A 7,991-nucleotide genomic window follows, 5' to 3' on the forward strand; every position below is an offset into this window, starting at 1 on the left:
CTCAGTGACTGCTAAGCAAGCAGGCAACCTAACTACTAACTCCACAATACCAGAATCAATTCCTGTTTCCTTATAGAGAGACAATCCTAGTTGCCAGACTTATGTGGCATGTCTCCCTCAGACCTCGTGGCTACTCTCAATATCCTGAGAATGTCTAAAAGTTCATAGCTCTACTATCTTTCTTGAGGAGCCTTGTAGGACCTCAGGATAACACAAGTTAGGAACCTACACCCTAATTTTCTACCTAGAGCTCCAACTGAGACACAACCAGCAGAGATAAAAGTAGGCTACTTAGGAGATCCAGCCTCCAGCCCATGATGTAGGTAGGGCTCATCCCACAAGTCTAAGAGGCCAAGCAGTCTCCAGAGACATCTAACTAAAACCAGGGACAAAAGGAATGTTGCCAGCAAGCTCTGGATATCCTAACAGAGCTCAAACACAGGAAAATGACCCTAAATCTATAGTTATAAGCATGTTAGAGGCCTCTAAAGAGGGAACAAAAAAATCTTTCAAAAATACAATGAAACAAAGAGAGGCATTTAAAGAGAAAACCAAATACTTAAAGAAACAGTTTGTTACCTGAATAGTCACCCAAAACTCTCTATAATGTTCCTAATTGGAAAGCTACTAACTTGTATTCCCAGCATAGCGTACTCCAGTAATCAAGTTTGTTCCTTCTCAAGTTTCTGATTTAGATGAAGACCAAGAAGCATAGTTTTATAATGAAGCTTAGATGTTTAGGAGTTAATTATTTTTAGATCTAGATAGATGTTTTAAGTTGATAATGACAAAAAGTAATGGAGACTGACTTACATTCAGAATTTTTCTGATTGTGTCATGGTTCTTCTTGCTAGAGGTAGCTTATTATAAATATATGTAATAGTATAAATGTATATGTAAAAAATTTTAAATTGTTTAATTAATTAAAACCTGGATAAAAAGAAGACATACCCATTTTCTCAGGGGAAAAAAAGGCTTAAAGAAAATCAATCAGACATGTGAAGAAAATGGATAAAAAGGCTCAAGACCTGAACATGGAAATAGGAACAATAAAGAAAACACAAACTGAAGAAATCAAGACTGGGGAAAACTTAGGAAAGAAAACAGAAACCACAAAGGCAAGCATCACCAACAAAATACAAGAGATAGAAAAGAAAAATCTCAGGAATAGAAGATACAATTGAAGAAATAAAAATATTTGTCAAAGAAAATATTAAATCAAAAAATTCATTATGTAAAATATCCAAGAAATCAAGGACACCAAATAAAAAGAAACCTAAAAATAATAAGAACAGAATAAAAAGAAGATTCTCCTGGCACCAAGGACCAGAAAATATTTTCAACAAAATCATAGAAGAAAATTTCCCTCTCTAAAGAAAGAGATACCATTAAACATATAAGAGGCTTACAGAACAACAAATAAAGTAGAAAAAAAGAAAATCATCATACCACATAATAATCTTCATTGTGGGTGGGAGTAAAAACTTGTACAACCACTTTGGAAATCAATCTGGGGCTTTCTCAAAAATTTAGGAGTAGCACTACCTCAAGATCCAGCTGGAGTACTAGTGGGCATATACCCAAAATATTGTCTACCATTCAACACTTGAGAAACTGTGTTCACAGCAGCCTTATTTTTTAATAGCCAGAATATGAAACAACCTAGATGCCCCTCAACTGAAAAATGGATAAAGAAAAACTGGTACATTTACACAATGGAATCCTATTCAGCTAACAAAAACAAGGACATTTTGAAATTTGAAGACAAATGGATGGAACTAGGCATGTTGATGCTGAGTGAGGTAACACAGATCCAGAAAAATACACAGGGTAAATATTCACTTATAACAAGATTTTAGCAATATAGTACAGAATGAACATGGTTTTTGTTTTGTTTTGTTTTGTTTTGTTTTGTTTTGTTTTGTTGTAATTTGTAGTTCACAGACCCAAAGAGTATAAATAACAAGAAGGACCTGAGAGAGCTACTTAAGCCACTCTTGAGGGGAAATGAAATAGACAGTGGAAGAGTTTAAATAGAGGGAATGAGGTAGAATTGGTGGTATGGAGAGAAATTAGTGTGGACACTGGAAATTGGGAGATTGGTTATGGGAGAACAGAGGACCTGCAGAGAGAAAAGAAGCCATATTTCAGGGCAATTCTGAATCAAGCTGAAGACTTAAGACAGTGTAGTCTTCTGTGAGGAGATAGGGTGACTCTAGCTGTGACTCCCAGTAACATGGGTCATGAAGACTGAAAGGGACACCCTTTAACTAGAAAGGATTCTTAATGGAGGTAAGGGAACACCATCCCACACACAAAAACTTCAGATCAAAAGTCATCCTGTCTACAAGTTATGCAGGGATGAAGACAGGGCAGAAATTGAGGGAATGTCCAAACAATGCCTGGTCCAACCTGAGACCTACCCCATGGGAGAGAGCTAACCTCTAACACTGTTAATGATACTATGCTATGCTTGCAGACCAGAAACTAACAGAGTTGTCCTCTGAGAATCTTCACATAATAGTAAATGGGACTGGGACTGTCTCTGGCACAGACTCTGTTGCCTGCTATTTGATCACTTCCCCCATGGAGAGACTGCCTTGCCAGACCAAAGGTAAAGAGGATGTGGTTAGTCAGGATGTGACTTTATGTGCTAGAGTTACTTGGTAGAAAGTCTTTAAGTATCTTTAATCCTGTTTTAACTCATATTTTTATTCAGTAGAGATTTGCTCAGTTTCCATGTACTTATAAGTTTTTTGTAGTTTCTGGGTGTGTTGGTATCTGGCTTTATTATATGGTGATCTGATGGCATGCAGGAAGTTATTTCAATTTTCTTTTATCTTTTGAAATTTGCTTTGTGTTGAGTATGTGGTCAATTTTTGAGAAAGTCCAGTGTGGTGCTGAAAAAAAGGTACATCCTTGTCTTTTGCCAGGCCACTGTGGTAGAGGATGCACTCAGTCCTGATGTAATTTGACTTGATGGGAGAAGTAGGTGGAGGGTTGCTCCCCCTTTTCTAAGGAGTAAGGGAGCGGGAAGGGGAGAAAGCAGATGGAGGAAGAAGGAGAGGACAGAGGGGCTACAGTAGGAAGTAAAGTGAATAAGTAAATAAATATAATTACACTCACTTTTCCTACTTCTAAGGCTTCCCATGTAGCATATGACAATCTGTTCAGTCTGTATAATGTCACTTGAATGTACTTGGATTCAATGTTATTGGATTTATAATAGCCAGTTGGTGTGCTTTTCTCTAAGGAAGAAATTTTTCCTTCTGTTACATTTCTTTAGTTAATTTTTAAGTTATTTCTTTTATTTTTCAAATCATATTATAATTACAATATTTTCCATTCCTTTCCTCTATTCAAATCATCTTATAAGTCCTGGTGCACTTCCCTAGGAAAGACTATTTCTCCAGCTCCACATGCCTTAGATGCCTGTAGCTTAGTTTCTGTAAGACTGAGGCCCGATGGGCTCTTTTAGATCCACTTTAGCATGACTATTCTTCTGGCCCTTGTTGAGCACATGTTTAGGTAGTCATTTTGGTGGGACTTTATTGTTGTAGTTTCTGACATTACTAACAGAATGGTTCTAGATCTAGCACTATAGGTAAGCAGATGAAGGTGCTTGTCACCAAGCGTGACAAGTTCAATCCTTAGAACCCACATGCTGGAAGAGTAGCAGTGAGTCTCTCAAATTGTTCTCTGTCCTCCAAATATGCTTCTCACAATAGTAACAGCCATCCCTGACACAAATAAGTTTACAGAGAAACTAAATAGATACATAAAAGTAAAAATCAGAAATAAAATATTTTTAGTAATGCATTTTGTAATTCATATTTAACACAATCAGGTAATCATGTAGATATAGAACCAGTGAAAAGAGCATACTTTGGATAGAAAAACAATATAAGAGCCAATTCAATGAGTTAGAATGACACATTAACCTTATATGTAAGGTGGTAATCACTCACTCTCTAATTAGACTTAACCTAATGAACAGGTGAGAAACTTCCCTCGTACTGGAAAACTTACTAACTACTCATTGCTAGTAAAGTCATGGGTACTGGAAGAGAATTTACAACTACTACTTTACTGAACCAACATCACTGTTTTTGGTTTGTTTTTAATTTAATTTAATTTTTTAAATATATTTTTTGTTTTAATTTTATTATAATTTCTTCAGTTTATATCCTGATTGTTATTTCCTTGCTTGTGTCTTGCCGTTCCCACACTCCTTCCCTCTTCTGCCGTACTCTTTTCCCCTAGACATCCAACAGAAGAGGCCTCTTCCCTTACAGTATGACCACAGTCTATCAGGTCTCATCTGGGTAACCGGCTTTCCTTTCTTCTGTGTCCCTGAAAGGCCTCCCCACAGAGAAGAAGTGATCAAATCAGGGGCAGCAGAGTTCATGTCAGAGGCAGTCCCCACTCTCCCCACAATGGACCGTGAAACTGTCCATTGGCTATAACTGAACAGGGGTCTGGGTTTATCACATACATTCTCCTTGGTTGGTACCACAGTCTGGGTCCAAATGTGCTGGCCTTGAACTTCACTATTCTTTATGAAGTTCATTGCATCCTTTGAGTTCATGGCTCCCTGCATTTCTCTGTTTCTTCTACCTAGATTTAGCTCTGTTGGGGATATTTGCTCTTCTAATTGTAAGATCATATCACATTTATGGTGTACTTTCTTACACATTATATCTTACGTAAGGCCTAAATAACTGAAAACCTCTTCTCAACAAAACCTCACCTGACAGAGGTACCATAAACCAAACGGTGAGTTTGTATCACTAACAAGGACACTATAATTACTTCAAATAAAACTGTATTTAAGAAAGAATATGACTTGTAGGTTTCTAGGACCCTCTGGATCCTTCTACTTTGCTATTCTCCCATGCTTCTCTCATCTAGAGTCCCAATAGAATGTCCTCCCCTCTGTCTCAGTTTCCCGGTAAGTGAAGGCTTTCGTGGGACATGCCCCTTGGGCTAATATGCAGATATAAGTGAGTATATACCATTTGAGTCTTCCTGCTTCTGGCTTAATTCACACATTATGATAGGCAGATTTGGGCCCAGGGGTCCCGCTCAAACTAAGGCACCAGCCAAGGACAATACAGGCGGTAAACTTTAAACCCCTACACAGATCTAACCAATGGTCAGAACATTCTCCACAGTTGAGTGGAGAGTGGGATATGACTTTCTCACATACTCTGGTGCCTCACCTTTGACCATGTCCCCTGGAGGGGGAGACCTGGTGGCACTCAGAGGAAGGACAGCAGGGTACCAAGAAGAGACTTGATACCCTATGAACATATAGAGGGGGAGGTAATCCCCTTCAGGAACAGTCATAGGGGAGGGGAATAAGGGGAAAATGGGAGGGAGGGAAGAATGGGAGGATACAAGGGATGGGATAACCATTGAGATGTAACAAGAATAAATTAATAATAATAAAAAATGAATATGACATGCAGGAACCTAAAAGGAAAGTAAACGATACAATTGCTTCTCCTATCCTCTCTGACAGCTTCAGGATTTGCTCAAATTGAAAAGTAAACATGAATCTGTGGTTTTAATGTCTAATGCAGTGTGAAGGGATTCAACTCTTGTTTTTCCTGTGAAATATTTGGCAAGTTAGTTAAACAGTAGAGAGGCATCAAGGCTGTTTTTGGCACAGCTGACTTTTCTGGGTACTTTAAGCTTTTGCACAAAAGAAATAGTCAATTATATGCCTCATGATGAGAGCCTCACACCCTGAGTTCTGAATCATGGAGCATGTTGAGAGCCTGGGGTATTTTATAGTTAACAAAATTAACATTCACTATTCCAATTGAACATTTTCTCATATAATTATTTTTTTTACTGTTTTCCTCTACTCTGTGTTCCTTAATATTGTGCTTTGATACAGTTAAGCAATTATTTCCGAAGATGTTTCTGAAATACCATTAAAGAGCATTTAAAGAGCATGTTTCCTGAGGTTATGGAAAGAAAAATGTTAGAGTATAGAATGGAATAAAAAGTATTTTTATTGGAAAGGACATCTACTACTAATCAGAAATCTCTGATTTGCTTTCCACTGTAGATAGTGTATGGCACTTTAGAATTTTTGTTGCTATTGATGTTGTTTTTGTTGTTTTAATTAACATATGCTCTGAATATAAAAATGTTAAGCTAGTAGTCACTCAATAGAGCAGAAACTGAGAAGCTTAAGAAGTGACATAGGAAATAGCAGAAAGTCTAAAGTAGAGCAAGAGCATCTATAATAAACAATCTCTATTTCCGTTCATAGAGAACAGTCCAGGCACAGAGACACACTCCTATTTAGACCAGGCCACTGTAATGACCCTAGCTTATCTGTATTAATTTCACTTTTATATTGTTATGTAATAGCCTTCCATTTATATCAATTGGGAAATATTTTAAGTTTCTACATCCTGATATCCGGAAGCATGTAGTAAACATGTTATAAAAAGGTTCTCAAGGGCAAATGTTTGTTGTCCCACATTTCCACGAGTATATGGAACTTTATTTAATAGGACTATGCTTTAATTACATGTGAACTGGCAGTGCTCTCATACATCTCAGCCTTTAAAGAATCAGGTGTTTTTTTAGTGTCTTTAGGTTGACCCCAAAGCATTCTCTATTCTTTTCAAATTCTGTATTACCACACCTTTTAGAATTTCTATTTTAGCATACTCCAAAAGATGGAACTCTTACCTGACACTGCTTAAGGATCAAGAACCTAAGACTAGATGGCCCAGTAACCTATTGTACAACTAAATAATATTGGCCTAAAAAATGTAGTGATAAAGTGACTCTATTTTGGTTCATTCTCCATAAGTTGTCCATTATGTTTCAAGCTTGTGATATTCCTGCCTTACAAGTCTCAAAGTAAATTTCAAAACCACATTTCATTACCTGGAAACCCCATAGTTGAGCTACATATGGGAGAGATACAAAGGCCATTGCTATTAATAACAGAATGCGGATATCATATCAGACCAATGGAGGCAACATATTTGGGTTGGGGGTTAAGGGAAGAGTTGGAGGGTGCTGCAGAGACGGATGAACTAACAAAGGACCATACAAGGTGAGGACCTAGATCCCTGGTCAGATTTAGTCAATGGGCATCACAATATCCTTGTGGGTTTCCTAATATGGAGAGGATGGGCTACCTCTGACATTGACTCTGATGTCTACCATTAGATCACTTCCCTGGTGCGGCAGACCTGCCAGACAACAGAGGTAGAGGATACAGGCAGTCCAGTTGAGACTTGATAGGGTGGGGTTAGATTATAGGTGAGGAGGACTCCCCCTTTCTGAGGCCTATCAGAGGGCTGGAGGAGGGTGAGGATGGGAGCGTGGGACCAAGAGAAGAGGCTACAATCAAAATATAGTGAACAAACTCAACATTTTTTTTAAAAATTAAAAAGCTAAACACAAATAGGAAGCATATTTGTTGTGTGTTCTAGATATAATTTTTGTAGGTTGTGTATAAGAGAAAATTATCTATCTCATTTAGATTTTCAGATCTGTGGAGTACAATTTTTAAATTATAGTCTTCTGATTTTGTGGATTTCCTTTGTGTCTCTTGTTATGTTCTCATTTTCTTCTCTAATTTGTTAATTTTGATCTCCTTTCCCTGCCTTTTATTTAATTTGGCCAAGAGTTTTACAATTTTATTGATTTTCTGTTTTATTAATTTTTTTATTTCTACACATACATTTATATTATTACACATATATACAATAAAATACCTACAGCAAGAAGAACCATGACACAATCAGGAATTATATAAATGTTACAGTCTCAGTGTTTTGCCTACTTCTATTTGGCATCCTTGAAGAAAACATCTTTCCTGTCTTGGTGGGTCTAAAATTCTGAAAGTAAATCATGTCTATCATATCTCATCATCATGTCTCATCTCTGTCAATTTAAAACATCCATCTAGACCGAAAAACATCTTAACCCCTGAACAACTAAGCTTAATTGTA

The sequence above is a fragment of the Acomys minous genome (assembly GCF_964271855.1).
Source record: "Acomys minous genome assembly, chromosome: 19".
NCBI lineage: Eukaryota > Metazoa > Chordata > Mammalia > Rodentia > Muridae > Acomys > Acomys minous.